This window comes from Thunnus albacares, chromosome 7, assembly GCF_914725855.1.
Source record: "Thunnus albacares chromosome 7, fThuAlb1.1, whole genome shotgun sequence".
Lineage (NCBI taxonomy): Eukaryota > Metazoa > Chordata > Actinopteri > Scombriformes > Scombridae > Thunnus > Thunnus albacares.
Window position 1 is genome coordinate 25622230 of NC_058112.1, and position 19372 is coordinate 25641601.

At 39.7% G+C, this 19372-nt stretch overlaps 1 protein-coding gene across 6 annotated transcripts in view; it reads right to left on the bottom strand.

Moving 5' to 3' along the window:
- peak1 (pseudopodium-enriched atypical kinase 1) overlaps nucleotides 1–19372 on the bottom strand; it is a 110525-nt gene that overhangs the window by 63084 nt on the left and 28069 nt on the right. The window contains exon 1 of one of the 6 annotated variants that reach the window (XM_044356133.1): nucleotides 215–304. The exons of the other annotated variants lie outside the window; for them this stretch is intronic. The gene's annotated coding sequence lies outside the window, so the exon portion shown is untranslated. Of the gene's footprint in view, nucleotides 1–214; nucleotides 305–19372 lie in introns of those variants that run through there. 6 annotated transcript variants of the gene reach the window in all.

Below are 19372 nucleotides of genomic sequence, written 5' to 3' on the forward strand. Positions count from 1 at the left end.
TGCACAACCTGTTTTCTGTGGATCTCTCAAGTCCTGTGTGGTCATCTCTGTCCATCTGTGTCTCTGAACCTGTCAGTATGCGAGCAAGCCTCTGCCATAGTGAGCAGACAGCAACAGTTGTTGGAACCTCGAGACCTTGAGAGGAGCAGGAAGAGGAGGGAGGTGAAGAGTAAACAAAAAAAAAAAAAAAAAAGAAACGTGGCTAACTACTTACACAGCAGTGGCATGTATCCGATCAGTGGCCAGGCAGACGAACGGGGGAGAGAGCCACATGACAAACGTAGTCAGGATGGAGCTGGTGCATGAATGAGAGACAGGGAGTGAGAGAGCTTGAGCACCACGTGAGGAGGGAGGGGAGGGAACAAATACTAGAGTGGAAGATGATGAGGGAGCTAAAACATAACAGAACAGAGATGAAGGAGAGGAGAGTGGAAAAGGCAGAGGATAAAAAAGCTAAGAACATGAGGGTGAGAATCTAATTGACTTGGCTTCTCACATTTAAAAGACGAAAAGGTGAAAAAAAAAACAGAAAAAACTGAAGGGAGAAGTACGACAAGAGGATGACTGACAGAGGAGAGATAGACTTGGCCTTTCCCCTCTCTTTGGCAGTGGTAGTTCATGTTCAGTCCCTATGTATGACCAGCTCTGCACAACAGTCACAACTTCAAAGTGCATTAAGAGCTCCTCATGGTTAACATAGAGAGGATATAAAAAAAAAAGAGAGAAGAAATGAGAGAATGGGGTTGAGCTGAATTCTCTCAGTAAGACTGAATTCCCGTTGAGACCTATCAGTTTCATGATGCCTCTTAACGATACATTTTGCAGGCAGGGCCAGAGCTGAGCAGCTGTCAACCTCTCGTAGATATGGACCCATTGCGGCCTCAGCTATGTTTCACCCGTTTCAATTGAAACAAGGCCCGCCCTCTCCGAGAGCCCCCGACTGACATACAAGAGTTGAATAATTCACTCACTTTATATAGTGGCAAGCTGTGGTTCAAAGCTACCAGCCAGCTTTAATTGCAGTTAGAACCAGTTAGCAACTCAACATTCATAGCAAAACAGTAGGCAGGTCATTTCTTCACTGTAAACACTACTAATGGTGTCGACTAATGCAAACTAGTAAATTCTCAAACTAAAGCAAATACGGATAATTAAAAGAATCTCTATAAGCACCTCTGGGACGCTGCAATATTCTCCTGTAACATACGGCTGTTGAATCTGATAATCTGCATTTTGCCATCGTCAAGTAAAACGTAGCTATACTGTTGTTACTATTATTAGTCTGTTTCATCCTCTCCACTGCGGCCTCTGTAGTGAAATCACACTGCTGCTCCCTGCGTCATGCAGACATACAGGCTCCATGTCTGTGTGTGTGCGGATGTGTCTGTCACACTGACGCACAGACGGAGCACCCAAAGAGAGGAAAGGAGGGGAAAGTTCCCGTTCCTGGCTTTAAGACCCCCCATTTGCAAAGTGCAATTTATTGTAAACTATCAGTAGACACTTTTTATTCCCAAGCAAAATATGGCATTGCTTTTGTTGTTCATTTGATCTGAGGGAATTGTTTAAACTGCTTTTGTGTCAGCAGATACATAGCACATAGTTCTATTCGATGCAGACTAGTAGTTGCTGAGAAGGCTTCTCCTCATTCCAAAGCATTGTTTCAGGTTTTAATTAAGGGAATGGTTTAGATTATTTCTATGTTACGCTCAGATGTCCGTGACGCTGAGAGAGCACATATTGCATTCAAGTTGAAGTCCAAAAATATACGCTTATTGATGCAAACCAACTTGAATTTTGACTGATAGGCCCCACATTAGCTCTTGAAACAGGCCCCCAAATGCTTAAGGCCGCCTCTGTATAGACCTGTATGCAGTCAACCTCCAGCCTGCTAAGTGCATATTTACTAGACGTTTCAGAAGTCAAATGGTTTGTAAAGCGAGCTTGTGTCCAGAGTCAGAGACAGAGAAAGTGCTCTCTCCTCGCTAAATAACTACTATTAAAATACAAGGCATGAACCAGTGAAGCAAACCAGTGGCCAGCAGTGCAGGATTTTTGTTGTTCTTGGTAGTTCCCAAATGTCAGTGTTTGATTATGTGTTACCTTTCTTGGTCCTGCAATTACAACCCCTGGCTGTAAAACTTGATAAAATGTCTCTACAAAGCCTGACCACATGGATATAAGAAAAACAAAACAAAAAACATCTGGAAAGAAAAGGATAAATGATTCCTCACTTTATATCTCATTGGTTAATGTTCGCAGCTCTGAGGCAGGACTACAGCTGTGTCCAAAGTTTCAGGCAGCGATTAAAATGTTATATTTACTAATATGTACAGTACCAGTCAAAAGTTTGGACACACCTTTGCATTCATTTGAATGAGAATGTTTGTCCATACTTTTGACTGGTACTGTAATTCTATGACCCTTTCAATGGCTGAACAAAGAAATGTATTCAGTTATAGTTAGTCAAAATTACACTTATTTCTCTACAATACATGTATCCTTTAGTACATTATGGATGTCATGGACCTTGTCCATTTCTTCAAAGTTCATGACCCAATTACTGTGTCATAAATACACGCTTTTATTAGAAACTTTATTTCTAGGTCATGAAAAGTGATTACTGATTCAATTCCCCTGGTCTTAGTAGAATAGCTATGGTATGACAACTCAATTCAGCTCATGTTTTCAGTCTGAAAGCTAGTATTCACAAAAATATAATCAGAGATTTTTTTACTCTTGCAGTTACAACAAGGGAATTGTGCTAAATGGCATAACATATACTTAAGAAGGGGTATAGTTGAAAAGCATCTGTATGGGTTCATCGCTTCACATCAACATTGCCATTAAAGATACCTTTAAAGGGTTTCGGTCAATCTTTTAGACTTAAAGCACTGATGATAGCAGAACAAATGGGTCAAATTGGTGATAACTACAGACCTCAAGTACCTCTACACTACTATGTATATGTGACATCTATGCCAAAGCAATAAGTTATCATTTACATTAATATCTTTGCCCAACTCAAACATCTTCAAGAGAATTCAGCGTCTCCAATATGGTCATCGGTACTGAACATCTGTGCAGATCATGAGCCCAACCTAAACTAGATCCATCACAGTTTCCACAGCTAACATGCCTCATCCTGGGGCTGCCTCCAAAGTTACTCAGTCTTACTAGACTTGTAAGACATTTGTTAAAAGTAGTTGGGCGCTATGAGTGACTGTTTTATTACCAAAACAAATCTGAGGCATTTTGGCAGAAGGCTTCCAAGCTTTCACACGACATTTCTAAGGATGAGGATAGTTACCGTTGATGACTACCAGCTTTTTCCAGTGTTTAGTCTCTGTAGCAAAGCAGTGCTAAATTAGCTTTAAGAGGCCATTTCCTATTGACCACAAAGGTACTATGCATCCAGATGTCAGTGCAGTTGGCAGATGATGTGGTGAGGTCTATATGGCCCCATCATCTGTGCTGACATCTGGACCATATGTCTTCTACACTGAGGGAGCAGGGTCCAGATTCAGAATAAAGACAGGGCACTGGGGATGAAATTAGTCCAAGGACCCACAAGGGCATTGGCTGTAAAGAGAGGCAAGGACTGGTAGGTAGTTCATTAAAAAGAGTGGAGTTTTACCTGCATGAGGATCAGGTTACCAATGAAATATACACTTTATGGCTTGCACTTAATCGTGTTGTGAATAAACTATAAATGTAAGAATTGATACAGGGAGGAGGAGAAAACAAGATTCCACCTCACCATTTCTTAGAGTCTTTGTTTCTCTGGTTGTGAAGAACAGAGAAAAGGAAGTAGGATAAAGGAATGGGAAGCCAGTAGGATAAAAGTAAAGAAGGGGGGAGGGTTGCCACTAATTAGCCGTCTGAATGTCCTCACGAAAAAAACCCAACAAAAAACAGATAGCTGATAGAGGCAGAAGTTTGCTGTGACTGTGGGGCACAGTTGGTATTTTGCTCAAGGATTAATTCTATATTCTACATAAATAAACACATGTATTCCACTACTAAGATGCTGGATAATGGTGCTTAAAAAAAAAAAAAAACACACTCCTTATCGTTAAACATACAGGGAAGAGAAAGTAATTAAAGAATATGTTTTGGATGATAAATAGTTAGCTTTTTCTCTCAAATGCTCTTACTGCAGTGGTTCAAAATTGGAATTGAGTGGTTTATGTAGACTATCTGTTTACAGTCTACTGTACAGATTTGATAGAACCCAAGGCAATAACAAGAAAATGGTAAGATATTATAAATATTCTACATGATTTCCATCCAGAATTCCATTCTCATTTCAACAGGGCAGGTTAGTCTGTGAGCTCTGATTCTTCAGTGACTTCTAACTCCACTGAGTCAACTATTACAAAGTGTCTGTGACCACACATAATGTCAGATGGCTTCCAAGAAAAATGCCTGTGGTTAGACACCATTATGTACAGCCAACCTGCCATTAAGGTTTACCGCCTTTCATCTGTGAATGCGAGCTGTGTTTGTATGTGAGGAGGCGCTACCCCTTGCATAAATATTGCCGTCATGTGTGCATTCACACAGACAAATACCACCTAACAGCTGTTTTTTATCACCGCCTTCAGACGTATGTTGGCACATCTCCTGCTTCGTCATCCTCATCTGTCCCTCTGTTTATCAGGGAGACTGAGACAATCCTTCGACTCCCATTTTATTTATCTCGACTTAACGTTTGAATGTGACGGGGAACACAACAGGATCATCCATCCCTCTGTCCTTCACTTGAAGCTGTCCTACCTGCTGATGGCAGGACTCCGTCACCATAATGACTTCCTTTTACATGTTGTGTCCGCAGCGATAAAGTGAGTGAGGGATGTAAGGTTTACATCATTCTTCTTTCTCCATGGCGATTTACCTAGAAATCTCAATAAATCAATTGTCTTAAGGAGCTCTGGGTTCATAAAAGTCTATTTTAACGACATTATTAAAGTTGAAACAAGAGTAGGGTATCAATCACCGATTTGAATGACTCATAAACCAAGAGGGGCAGAGAGAGTGAGAGGAAGGAATCAAGAAAGGACAGCTGGAAGGACATAATCACTACTATTTATTTGTGAAAAATTGCACATTCCAGAGTTATGATTTGATTAGATATGTGGATCCTAGCTCTGCTGAAATTTCACAAGTTCCACGAACCAATGAGGTGTGAGATGCTGTGACAGATTACCGTGTCCTACCGCATTACAGTCCGGTCAATCCACACTGCTGTGGTGGTTTAGGGAAGTTTTGTGAGATGTTAATGTCTGAATGGAGAAAAACTGTTTCAAATGCATGGGTATGAGAGAGAGAAGAGCTCCTTTATACACGTTTTTTTCATGCGCCAAAGAATTAGACTTTTCCTCATTCACAGCGACATGAAGACGTTTTAGCTTTCTGATCACGACTCCAGTAAGTATGACATAACAAGAGTATGAGCCAGTATGAGCTCTAGTATCTATGGAGAGAAGGAAGAATGTCATAGTAATCTATCTCCAACCCCAGTGGAGAGAGGAGGATGAAGACACAGTTTAGCTCCTTGGCTCACTCTCGCCCCTAGCCAATGCTTTCCTTTTTCGACCTTGCCAGCAGACCAATAGGGATGTTGATTCCAGCTCTGTTCTGAGCCCATTCAGAGCCACTCCAGATAAGGAGCTGGTCCAGGAGGAGGATGTTTTTCAATAGCATAGAACGGCAGGGAAGAGATAAGACAGGGCCAATTTGAATTCACCAAAAAGAAGTCAGCAGCAGAAGATTTTATACACGTTTTATATATCAGTAACATCCCCTTTTTTTTTTTTTTTCAAAAGTTTAGGCAAAAACAGGAAGAAATACGTTTCAAATTCAACTATTGTTTATCCAGGGCAGGAATGTTGTCCTTTGGCATAGAAGCAGTTTCGGATGAAGCCTTGAGGCCATTCTGTGTTTTTTTCATCTTCAGTGAAAATGTCTGGGAAGGACAACACAGAGCTGTTGAAACTCCCACACCACAAGCCATTCCAAGTCTTATTCTCCCCCTCACTCTCGATGGCACTATCGGTGCAGAGCATTCTGGTGCTTTTTCAATCTGCCCTCCTTCTTCAGCTGCATAGCAAATAATTATTAACAGGATTAAAGCATATGAAAGGGCTTCTGCGTCAGTGAGGTTGAGCTTGGGGAGCCGGTTGACTGAAAGTGATAATGGCGAAGCACTGAATTGTTTTTGCCCTCTATATACAGCGCTGGAATATCTGAGCTCTGCGATTCATACTGGTGGAACTGAGAAACTGACTGAATTATTTTAAGGTAAATAGTTTTCTGCAGGTGCTTTTATGCAATTAAAGTTATTTTACAGATGTCTGCCTTCACAGCTATTAGGTCCTTTGAAGCGGCTTAATTCTAAGCCATGTCAAATTCATAGAACAATTAAAGTGGAAATTTAAATATCAATTTAGAGAGGCAATATAAACAAAGCTAAGGCATAGAGTTGCAAAGTGGGAGGGGCTGCTGTATTCCCATTTCTAATTTCTCTTTAAACAATATCCTCAATATTACTTACCATATAAACGCAGGACTGTGCCAGATAACGTAAAGATCATATAGGTTTATATTATGACCACCGATTTCAATGATTTCAACTTTGTTTCTGAGAAATCACTTTTTATGCATGATTCTGACATGGTGGACGGCTAAGAATACTTCACTATCCATGAGGCTCAGCTGCTGTTGCTATGGAGAAGTCAGCCAGAAGGGCAAATCAGAACTGTAATAAATTCAAATCACTTCATCGTTGAAGTTGTAAATAAAATTAAGTGCCATAGTTGCTAAATTCACTCAAAAGTAAAAAAAACAAACAAAAAAAAAACAAAACAAAACGTCTTTAGCTTTTGCCTGCCTTAAGCCATGCACATGAAAAAAATTTAAGCTCTGTGATTGGCTGTTTCTTTCCAAAATGCACCTTGGGAGTCGTAGTTAACTTGTACCACAAAATTTTTATTTTTTTATTTAATGCAGTTGTTCATCTTTTGTACTGATGATTTAACAGGGAGTGTTTCATGCTCATCCAAGCGGTAGAAGATTTCCGACTGTGAGTCATGTAACACTGTTTATGGGGAAAATGAATGGGACTGAATTCCGGCCTGGAAAATTCCAACGATACCAGTGTATGTTGTGGAAATGTCCTTCCTCAAGCAAAACTACAATCTGTAAACTGCTCATTGCATGCCCCACTACATGTCTCAAGCCACTCTCAGATTGTCTTTAGTGAATAGACAGTTACATGCGCGTATCCACTATAGAATGGTTCAAAGCACCCTAGCAGTTGGATAAGGGCAAATTGGTGCTTGACAAGTGTAAGTGTATGCTTTAAGACAGTTAATAAATGTGATGTACACTTGGGGGTATTTCCTTGTGTGGTGAGTATGCACCCCGTGTGTTTGAGAGCCTGGGGTCAACTGCACTTGCAATCAAGCTAAAAGGTTGGTAACATTGAAATACCACTATCTAATGCCCACATACTGTACATCAGCATGACAAACTGACAAGAAGCAGTTCACTCAGTGGATGACTTGTTTGTAAAACCAAGGGAAGAATGATGAAATGCATTCCAGGATAAGACTTAGGAGCACAGCGTGTGACTGACGCTTGGACAAGCTTAATTTCAATCACAGATTGTGCCTTTCTTTGCATGTCAAGTAGGACAAGACTCTCTGTGAAGGGTTTCACAAGTGTACTAGAACACTCTCGCATTCCTAAAGGAGATGGCGAAAAAAGCCTTGAAGACACTCAGCTTTAGTGCCGTTGAATGGCAAATACACTTAAAAGCAAAAGCAATGCCCTACGCTTCACAGTTTCAACCTATAACCTGGTTTTCATTAAATACCAGTAACAGAAAGTTGAGCCTGTGTAAAAAAACACACCCTGACCTTCACGGTGAGTTTCAGGAAGGTCTGGTCAAAATCAGAAACCTCTGAAATGACAACAAACATCATTATCTAAGTATAACTTGAGAAGTTATTATTAATGTTCTTTATTTTACTTGAACTACATGCGACACATCATCTTTTTAGGTTGTTTAAACATGCATTATTATGACGTATTGACAATGAATACATGCAAAAAAATTAGAGATGGCGCAAATGCATACAAAGTCAATGGAAAGACGTAAATGCCAATTATGTGTCCGACATGCTTTTGGGGATGTTGTGGATGTTACACCCTGGTATTAATACAGGTTTGAGTCCTGTTTGTTGTTGAAAGGGGTGTTCTAACTAATGAATACTACATAAATATTACAATTTACAGGCTCAATTGTTAGTCTAATTTGATTCTTTATCTCAGTTGACAAACAACACAATGCAATAACCATGTAATCTAAAGCCTCTCATACAAGGAATTATCCCCTGATGAGATACATATGGGGGAGTGTGATTCCTTTTTCTTCTCCCAAACCGGATATTATATTACATTATATGTATGTCACCACTATGCATAATTTACAAGGTAATTTAACTCTACAGAAGCTGCTGCGCTTTTACTTCTCAAGAGCACAGCGATGATTTAAAATTAATATTTCACATGACCATTTGAGCCTATTAAATAGTAAAGTCAAAAAAAATCGCAGAATCCCTCCCACTTAAAGGGCAAAGGCTATCGTTAGAAAGCAACGACTAAAGATCAGCCTTAGCACATTGCACCGAACCAGAGGAAGGCATCCTGTCATAAAATATTCAGGAGAGAGGGATATTTGATAGCCGAACCCGAGTAGAGAACATAAAGTGGTGAAGAGTGATGAAATGGTGCAATATCAATCTGTGACCGTAAAATACTGAGTCACAGTTGAAGTATGCACACATGTGGAAGGGATCAAAAAACAATTTTCTAATAGGAAACCCACATTTGAGAACAACTCCAAAGGGTCCAGGGCAAGTTCAGAGAGGTCAGTGGGACAGAAGGTTAATTTCAGTAGTTCAATATTATATATTATTCAATATTATGCGTGTTTTGAAAAAAGTCTTCACCCCCCTTCTGTTGTCTCCTCCAACCTTTATTTTTCATCTTTTTGTTCCATCTTTGTATAAAATTTAAATCACTATGGACACTTTTGTGTGTCAAATCGTATTTTTTTTTTTTTCCATTTAAGCGTATGACACTCTAAAGGTGCGCGACTGCATGCACAAATTGTTGTGATGTTGTGGTTGTGTCCCAGTTTTTCTCTATGTTCCTTAGCTGCTATTATCCACCAGTCCACCAGAGACCCTTTTACTTTGAATATTAAGATTAATTGACTGTTTAATCCTGTGTTGTGATGTTACATTGCCATAGATACCCTTTGTATTTATTAATCTGTTCTCTATCAATATTTATGGATAGATTGAAGGGGGATCTGTAGGTGGACAGAAAATGGATGTTCTGTAAATATCTAACATGCTAAAATTACTCAACAGTATCAGTCTGTCAGATTTGTGTTCCTTATATTGGTTTCACTTGTATGTTTGAAAGTTTAAAATGTTAGTGTGATATATTGAAGAGAGGATTTTGTTTCTGGGTTTTTAGTTTGCTCTGTGATTTTCCTCCTGCGTCTCTGTGCGGCTTTTCCCTCCACACCTGCCCTGCATATGCTTCGTTAGCCCTACCCTGTTCCCAGAGTTTTCCCCAGCCAATCAGCTCCTTGCCAGTCCTCTGTCGAGTCACCTGTTCCCCATTCCCTCGTTAGTTCTGTCTGTATTTAAGTCCTGGTTTTCAGCTCAGTTTTGTTGGATCCTGTATTCAGTTTGTTCTGCTCTGTTTAGTTTAACTCTGCCGGCACTCGAGCCTTAATAAAGAATATATTCTTCAGCCTGAAGTCTCTTGTATTTAGGTCCACCTGCTCCACTCCACCTAACAAGATAATATCGAATGGAATTAGATTTATTTTAGTATTATGTGACACAGGAGGGATGAGCGCTGTGAAATGAACTTTTAGTATTTGTGTATAGGTACAATATACTGTATGCAGCTAAGGCTGAAACAACACAATGATTAGTCGATTAACAGAAAATTAATCTGCAATGACTACTGATTAATCATTTTGACATTTTTCAAGCAAATGCCAACAAATGTCTTTCCAGCTTCTCAACTGTGAGGATTTGTGGCTTTTCTTTATGACATGTGATCATAAACTGAATGTCTTTTGGATTGTTGGGTGAACAAAACAAGCAATTCTGACAGAACAAACCCAATGTGATGTCAACAGAAAATTGATACGATACCATTAATCAGTGAATTGAGAAAATTATCGACAGATGCAATTTATGTGTATCCAAAAAAAAAAAGAAGCAGGCAGCAGTGTTGTCCAATCTAAACCATGAAGCCATATATTCATCATAAAAAGGATACATCAAATTAGTTGTAGTGTCCCAGATCAAGTCACTCACAGCAAAATTTACTAAGCCGGTTTATTCATCATCGTTTTTAAGCATGTGCATTTAAAGTAGGATTGCACATAACAGGAGGGGAATGTGGAGGCAAGCAATAAAAGTGCACAGGCGCAGTAGCAAAAGGGCACCAAGCGACAGTTACCTTAGAAACCATTGTGGTATGCGCAGTGCTACCCCTGCGTCATTTGGCCACAGGAACACCACTAATTGAATTAACAAGACTTCTCACACCTGTAGCCTGTTAATAGAAGTAACATTTCGTAGTGAGAACAGCTGAGCCTCATTAGAGGTTAGGCTTGCTGAGGTGACATCATGCTCATATTCTAATAAACTTTGGGTAAAAGCAAATGTCTTACGATATTTTTAGCTGCTGCCCTCCTTCTTTGTCACCCTATCAAACATATGAAGCTATGCATTACACAAAAGCTGCATTGCATTTTTTTTTCTTGACAGTTTACCGATTACCTTTGTACCATTTAAGGTTATTCACTGGACTTGAACTGCCTAAATGTCAATAAAAACTGGAAAAATGTGGGTGTTCTAAAACTTTTGACCGGTAGTATAGTGTACATACAATTATATACAGACACTGTGCTATGCTACACTCACACACATTACACTACAGACTCTTTAGACTTCACCGTTCATCTGAGCTGCATGTATTTGCATTAAGGTAAGAAACCAAAGTTTCTAGACAAAACCCTTAACTTCATGTTTGTATGAGGCAGTGAAGGTTGGTTATTTCACAGCATCTCCTGTATACTGCAGACCAGCAAGTGAGATTTATTAATGCAGGAAAAAAACATTTTAGTGATGAAATTTATGAAGTCTCTCTAACGATACTGTCTGACTGAATTTTTCCTCTGCTATATGGCATTTATTGTTCTAATGTCCATTCACAATTTACAGCATATAGTAATTTCAATAAAGGAAAATCATCTACTCTGCAATTAATGACGTATTTGATAGTTAAAATATTTGATGAGTACAAGAGTAACTCACTGTCACAGTACTGTTAAGCACATAAAAATACTAACCATACACACTGAAAACATATGCCATTTGGTAGACAATATATTCATACATACTTGCTTTGAGAGATCATCTCATTCCAAAATTTTAGTCTATGCATCATGTCTTCCCTATGCTCCAAATACAATTATTGTCATCATCTGAAGACAAAACGTCCTGATCTTGCTCAAATTTTCCCACTTCCCTCAGAATTTCTCATTTTTGCACATTAGTTGAGCACTCTGCTCCTTTATAAGCTGTAAACACTATAAAAGAAATCTCTTGCACTCACTGGAATTGAATACTCTCTAGATCAACTTTCACGGCAGGGCCACATTTTAGCTAGAGATGAATACCCAATGCACAAACAATGAGTTCTTATTGACGACAGTGGGGAGAGGTGAACAAGTGAAGAGGGATGGATGACAGGAAAGAAAGAAGAGGGTCATGATTGCTAAGTACAGAATCCGAACTGCCTCCTCAAACTGTCTTCCTGCTCTGATTGCAGCGGGTCTCGAGTGGCGCGCCGTAGACGAAATTTGTGTTAAGAACCTGTGAAGGACCCTTTGAGAAAATGTGAGTCACACGGTAAGAGGAGGAAACAAAATGAGGCAGATACAAAGAGGCAGCGGTCGAAATGCAAAGATTGTGAGGGAAGACAAAGAATGGCAAAAGTGGGCCAGAAGAGACTCTCCAATCTGTTGTCTCCACAATACATTGCTGGATTTAAAGTACGCTCTCCGAGTGTGGCATCCAAGGACATGGAAAAGGAAACCTAATGTACAGGAGACGATTACAACAATTTCTAGGTCTGGAAACAAGTGTGATGAAAAGAACAGTACTGAACTTCTGAACCGAGATGTCAACCGCTTGTTCTCGCCTCTCAGTCATGTGTCTCTTTCTTGCCGTTTTTTTTCTCACTTGATCACTTCTCTCTCCGCCGGACTCGAGGATGGCTGACAACTCCATCACTTGAGTGCGACACGCAGGCCGTGTCACATCTTCGTTTTAATGTGTGTTAATTGTTCCCTGCATCGCATATCAGACACACCATACGAGGTTCAGGAGCGGGGGGGGTGCACTCATCTCGGGAACAAATGTTGGAAAATTGCTGCTTTTCAGGAGAGCTGCATGTCATTGCTGAGGAAGAGGACATCAGCATATCCTCAACCATCAATGCATGTCAAGATGCCCATCAGTGTGTTTTACAAAACAAAAAGGTACATGTGATTTGACTTGTGTCTTATGCCCTCAGATTTACACGCAGGTGCCATATTTTTCATTCAAAGAGCGAATTTCACAAAAATGTGACGGAAAAAATAGATTTTTTTGAATAATCTCTGCCCTCACAAAGAATTCTGGAGAGGATGTAAGAAAGCTGCATCTGTCTTTGACATTCAAACAGTAGCAGATAGTTATTCAATAAATGAGACAAGTAGAGACAGGTTACGAGAAGAAAATGGTGAGACTGCATGTCATAGTCATTGTGCCACTTTCTGAATAGTCATTAAAAAGTCACATGACTGTCTTAAAGCAGAATACTTTGACCCTCATGATGAGTGCCATAGATGTGATGACTGAGTCATCACAAAGAGCAGAAAGACATCAAAATCCATCAGCGCCACTCCCAGTGCATAGAAATGAAGTCATTAGAACAGTGAGCAAAGGCAATTCATGCTGTGTTTTACAGCTTTGTGTCGCTCAGTTCTATTTATAGGATGTCAGGCCCAAATTAGTTCTTTAAAGTGTAATTCGTAATGTTCACAGAGCAGCAATAATGAGCAAAGTCACTGGTAGCTGCGCTGTGGATCAAGTGGAAAGCGGGATCATGAGTTTTAGCAGCACTGTACATATAATCCAAAAGGCCAGTGTGGAAAATGAAATGAGTTCTGAGATAATGGGGCTTGCTGAACACGAGTTTGCAAAGGAAGCTGCTGCCAGATATTTTTACACATTATGTGTGTTTGCTTCAGGTCTGTCAAAAAGTAAGACAATCTAGTCGGGAAACAAGCGCTGCACTTCAAATGTACTCTCGTTAATTTCAACAAGAAAAGTACAGTATACCGACAGCCAATTATAAGAGGATGAGAAGTTCACATTTCCACAATAAAATAATACTCCTTTATGGAAAGATGATGTAAAACACTCGTTAGTTCCAGGAACAGCTGTTAAAAAAAAGAAGGAAAAAAAGATTTAATAAAACAGGGTTTGAGTGATATTGTACAGGTTTCTATTGTGCCCACACTCCCTATATCTGAAGTACTGCAAACTGTTACCAAAACTTCAGACACAGTGCGTATTTTGTTTCCGGAAACTTGTGAAAGCCTCTGTTGCTTGGTTGCTTTACTCCGGCATGATGTGGTACACTCAGATGCTCGCACATCTATGCCAGTCTGTCGAGAAAATATTTCAACTCAACCAGCCTTGCATTCCACCAACAGCTGAGACTGTGAGAGACATGCAGTAACAGGACGCCACAACGCAGCCAGAACCATGGATCAGGCGATGAAGGCTTTAAGAGCCATATCACGTTGCAACCTGACAGGGTTTGGGGGTTCGTAACAATGTAGCTCTGGACCGCTGTGAATTTTACCCTTTGAAATGTCTTGATGAGATTAAAGCACTGTGGATTGCCTTTTGACATCAAACCAACATCATTTCAAATGTAAATCTAGATCCACTGAGGGAATGCACTAGATTTGAAGAGCGGTTTCTCAAGATCCGGCTGAATTCAGATATATACCTCTGTAGGTTAAATGATCAACATTGACACAGTATCCTCACAAGGCCAAAATGGCTACCAAGTTTTCTAAGGAAGTCATTTATACATGCATGCTTTATCATTATCCACTGATTTTGGGCATTTTCAAACCTATAGTTCGTTTGTTCTGGTCCGAAAAAGTAGGTTCAGTTGGTAAACTTTGCGTTTTTACCCTTGGATCGGGTTCTTTTCAAACAGAGACAAAGCCAAACGAACCAAAATGCATCACTACAAGCCATTCTCTCTCAGCTTGCTGGACAGATGTGTGTCTGGGGCGGGTGCAACCTCTGGGCAAATGCAACACTCTTCGTTGTGCTAGTCTAGGTCGGACCTCAATTCATTCTCCGACTAGTTCCTAGCAACTGTTGATTTATATCTGTGTATATATATCTGGAAATTAGGCACAATGTCAAGGTGAACTTTTAAGGTCAACTTTTTTTCACTGCTTCAAAAAGATCCTCTAGTCTTCATTGGAGGGACTGACTACACATCAGATGGCCTTGACACATCTCACAACCATAACATCTCCAAAGAAGAGGAGCACTACAGTCTTTGACAATGGCAGGTTTTTTTTCTATCATTTTCTATCATAGAGTTTTACTAGCTTCTTCCCCCTTTGATCCCTGGGATATTCAAGTCTTGACAAGTTAGATTTCAGCCATCATGGCAGTAGTTGGTGGAAATAGAGCACTAGAAGGGTCCTTTATCAGCCCACAACCCATATTGGATGTCTGGGAGTACAAAAGGTTTAGGTTTAGGCTTAGTAGTTCAGTGTTCGGTAATGCTTCAGCGCAACAAAAAAACTGCTGCAGTAGATGGTATCTTTCATCTGAGATTTACCTTTTATTATGTGCAAAATTTCCTTTTCATCTACTTGATATTTCTGGTCAATTTTTAACCCTGTCCCACTTTTCTTTCCTAAAATAGTTTCTGCTTTTTCACCTTTCTCCCTACCAAGCTCTCTAAAATCGAATTTCATTTTGGCCTCTTGGCATCTGAAGATTGGCTCGGTGGGCCTTCTGGCAAGAGGTAACACACAACATAGCCAAAGAAAAGGGACAGAATATCAATCCATGGACAGGATGTTATTACCTTGTGACACTGGAGGAATGAAGCCATAATCTTAACTCTTATGAGACGTGACATAGTCATTTACATAACATTTTTACAGATTGGTCGTCATCCCTCTGAAAACAATGCCATTCTTTGGGTCCAATGTTCTTTCAAGGTTCTATGGAGATATGTGATTATGTGCTGCAGCGTATTTCAATGTTTGTATCACAAACTGGCACAAATTACAATACGTTTCATATTAATTTAAATATTATAGTCGGCCTCTGGCTATTCACTTAAACATGCCAATTCACTGGGGCCTGCTGGCGTGACCTGCAGTCATAATCCTCAGCATTCACAGTTACCTTTTGTGGAAAGTGAATGAGCCGATACGGTGAAAACTTTTGGATTGAAGGGTTTCAAACCAATATTTCTAAAATTCCATGACAACCATGACATCAGTGTTGCTATACTTTTTTTTTGATGAAGGTCACAGACATCTGCCATTACTGGCCCTTAAACAACAGGTCTCTATTTCCCAATAAATATCAATGTCAATCTGAACTAACATTAAGGCCAACGGTTTCATCTCAACACAAAAGATTACTAGTTACATTGTACATGATGGAAAATAAAGATGTTTTATTTTTACTCTGACTAATGAGGTCATGCAAGACATCTTTGGCAGCAGAACATGTTCTTTTGAGAGACAAATGCAACCTTCACATCTTGAACTCAAAACGTTAAACCCCTGAGCCTGATTTTATAAGCTTATCCTCATGATACAAGAAAAGAACCAAAAAAGGTACAATTTCTCCTCCAAAAATCATTCTGTCTTAATCATCTCTCATTCTTTCTCAGTGATACAGCTTCAGTGTTAACATCTTGATGACATTATCAGTTCGAGTCACCATCTGGTTTCAGCCATTATTAGAAACACGCTCATTTTTCAAAAATGTCCATCTTTATTTGAAAAATGACCTGTGCTGTCATGATTGCTTGAACTAAATGGCAACATAAAAATATGATTAATGAATAGACTTCATGATGTGACGCTCTATTAGCAGATCATTAAGCTAATCAGGTACTGTGTTCCATTAGTTTGCTTCATACTGCACCTTCAATTTACTGAAATGCTCAACTAATGCACTGCGTTACAATAAACAAATATGTGAAACATCTCCTAAGTGACTCCAAGACTGGTAACGCGTGCATAAACTGAGATTCAAAGTCAAATCAAACACCACTAACAGTTGCTCTTAGGAATATTGTGATGGAATACAACTATATTGGTGCAGAATTTATTTTTACACTACAACATGTGCAAAAACTCTTGTCAAAGTTTATTAAGTCCAAAACAAACAGTCACTAACTACGGCAACTCCACAGTATAATACTAAGTCTTAGTTAGTCTAGAGTTCTTGCTTAAAATGCATAAAACAAAATAACCTCAAAAGCAAAACCAATCAAATTAATTGGGTAACGGAATACTCAGTTGTATATATTTCATAAACTCATGCGGAATCAATCCAATTTAAATCCTTCAAATCACAGGTTTGCTGTAGTGGACTATAGATATCAATGAGCAGGACCTTCACAAAGATTTCATAAAATCCATTTTCCTATACTCTTCTATGGGGATGTGAATTCAACAAAATGGAAAGAAAGGTGACCATACTGACATCTCCTTGGGGGTTGACTGACCCTTTTGAAGCGATCTATCACCACAGATTGCCTGTTCCCCCAAACTCTTTCATTCCCAGGCCCTTGCTTTACTGCATTACATGCATACAGATTGCACATTTATTCTACATGAAATGGGCCAAATTAGAGCGCAAATGATCAATAACAGAGCAGGAGTGCGGGGTGTGGGTCAAGGTGCAGGCTCTCATAGATCGAGGATACTTAATGTGCTGTATACCACAGATGAAAGATTACTTTTTAGCTCAGAGGCTCAATTTTCACACTCCTCAATAATGCATGTAGTTAAGATGCCTCTCTTCTTTGCTAACTGACTGATTGGTTTGCACTATTTGCCGTGAAGGAAATATGTATGAGAAGAGGAAGGTCAACATTAAGAATATTTACCCTCCAGTGCAGTTCAATCGTTCTGTCACCAACAAACGTTTATGGGGAATTAAGTCATCCAAATATTTCTGAGGTAGATTAATCTGAGCTATCTCATTTATATGTTATCAGTCAGACATCACATAGTAGACTGGCACTTCCAGATTTAAAGGTAAAGTCAGCAATTCTAATCCAATACACTTTTTGTCAAATTCAGCAAGTATCTCCTCACAGTCCGCTAGCTGTCCGTTCTGTGTGTGAGCATTTAAAAAAAAAAATCTGGTGTTCATACACATCTCTGGCTCTGTAAATGAGCAAGTAAACACAGTGCCTCGAAGTGAGCCGCTCAACACTGCTCCAGCCAATGTGCAGCAAGGGGCGTTTGTGCTTGTGCATAGGACAGGGGGAAGTCATCAGAGCAGCTGTCTGTGTGAGGACATGACAGTCTCCCGTCTCCAGCGCCCGTTGAATGGCGAAGGAGGGCTGGCGAACTGAAGAGAGAGAGGCTGTACAGATATGCTTCCGTTTGATTAAATGTATCAATCTATAATGAATCCCAGACAGTCTCACAGATGTGTGAGAGGAACAGAAGTGACTGTACAGCTGACACATCACTCTGGATTCCACCATATTTCTCTTCTGGTCATTGCCATGGCAATGCACGTTCATGAATTTGGGGGGGGCGGAGCTTCTGAAGGAGCACGAAGAGAGGGTCGTATTTGTTTGGGTGTTAAGTTAATATTCTTTCTCCAGAATGACTGACTCTACCTTTTAAAAAGGATATGAAAAGATCAAGTAACTATTCCTTATTTAAATTCTACAAACGTTGAATTTATTAAGAAAGTTTTCTTAAATAAAAACCAGAGATATTAAAGTTAACTCATATAAAAGGTTGTTCAGATTCTCAGAAACAACCTTAGTTAAACCATCTATCCTTCTCAAAAAATGTGGTTCTAAGTTTTCATAGTATGCAGCATTAGTATGCAGCTACTGCAAATCAAAGGAATTATGATGTGACTACATTAATGTCATTAGTGCCTTCTGATGAAATCTCTGATGTGAAAGCCAGAAATTAGTTTGAAATGAGCATCAAACAAACAATAAAAGAAAAAAATATTATTTTCCTTAAAAAAAGGTGTACATAAGCTTAAAAGTGCCATTTATACATAATGTAAAAGTTACGGAGAAACATGAATGATGGAAAGCCGTGACAGATGTCAGAAGTCTGTTACAGAGGAAGGCATTCACCCCCACCCATCAATCAATCATTCTGAAGAGCTGGCATGTAAACACAGCGGAAAAAAAAAAACATGCAACAGAGGGTGGGATGAACTGGGTCTGGCTGGGGGCAGCGGAGTCACAGCAAGGCAGAATTACATATGGAGTAAGTCTCTCTCTCTCTCTCACACATCCTCCCTGATGACAATGGTCAGTAGTTACACTGCTCTGAGCCAGTATTTCACATGCTAAAGGCTTAATAAGATTGTGACAGAGGGATTATACAGTAACTCTATAGTCTGTGGAGGGAGGAGGCAGTTTCTACATGTACACCATCCCCCCTTTCTTAAAAAAGCATGCGAGTTCTGTTCTGGGAAGCGATGTAGTTTAGGCCTACATAATATCAGCCTCTCGAAACTTCCTTCCAGTAAAACAGGATTCTACAATTTCAGTTGTCTCATTCAATTGGGTGGTACAGATGTCGCTAAACCTGGTTGCACCCAAACATGTGTTTAGGTACTTCTTTCAATTGGAATGTGATTCTAGGTAAATCCCTTTTAAAACTGACAGGATGATAAATCCCTTGCAATGTTCTATCACCTCCTCATCTGGCCTTGAACATCACCTCTGATATTGAGTGACATCAATCATATATTTGTTTGTGTGTGTGCCTGTGTGAACGCGAGTCATGTGGTAAAAGTACGACCCTGCCGGTCTGTCCGCTCAAAAACTTTAAATAGCAGGAAAAATACTTTGAGTGTGTAAGTGTACGATGCACACTGAGGATGGCAAAACTTTTACAGTTTGTTTTCCATCAGATGCTTCACAGTTTCTATACATTCTTATT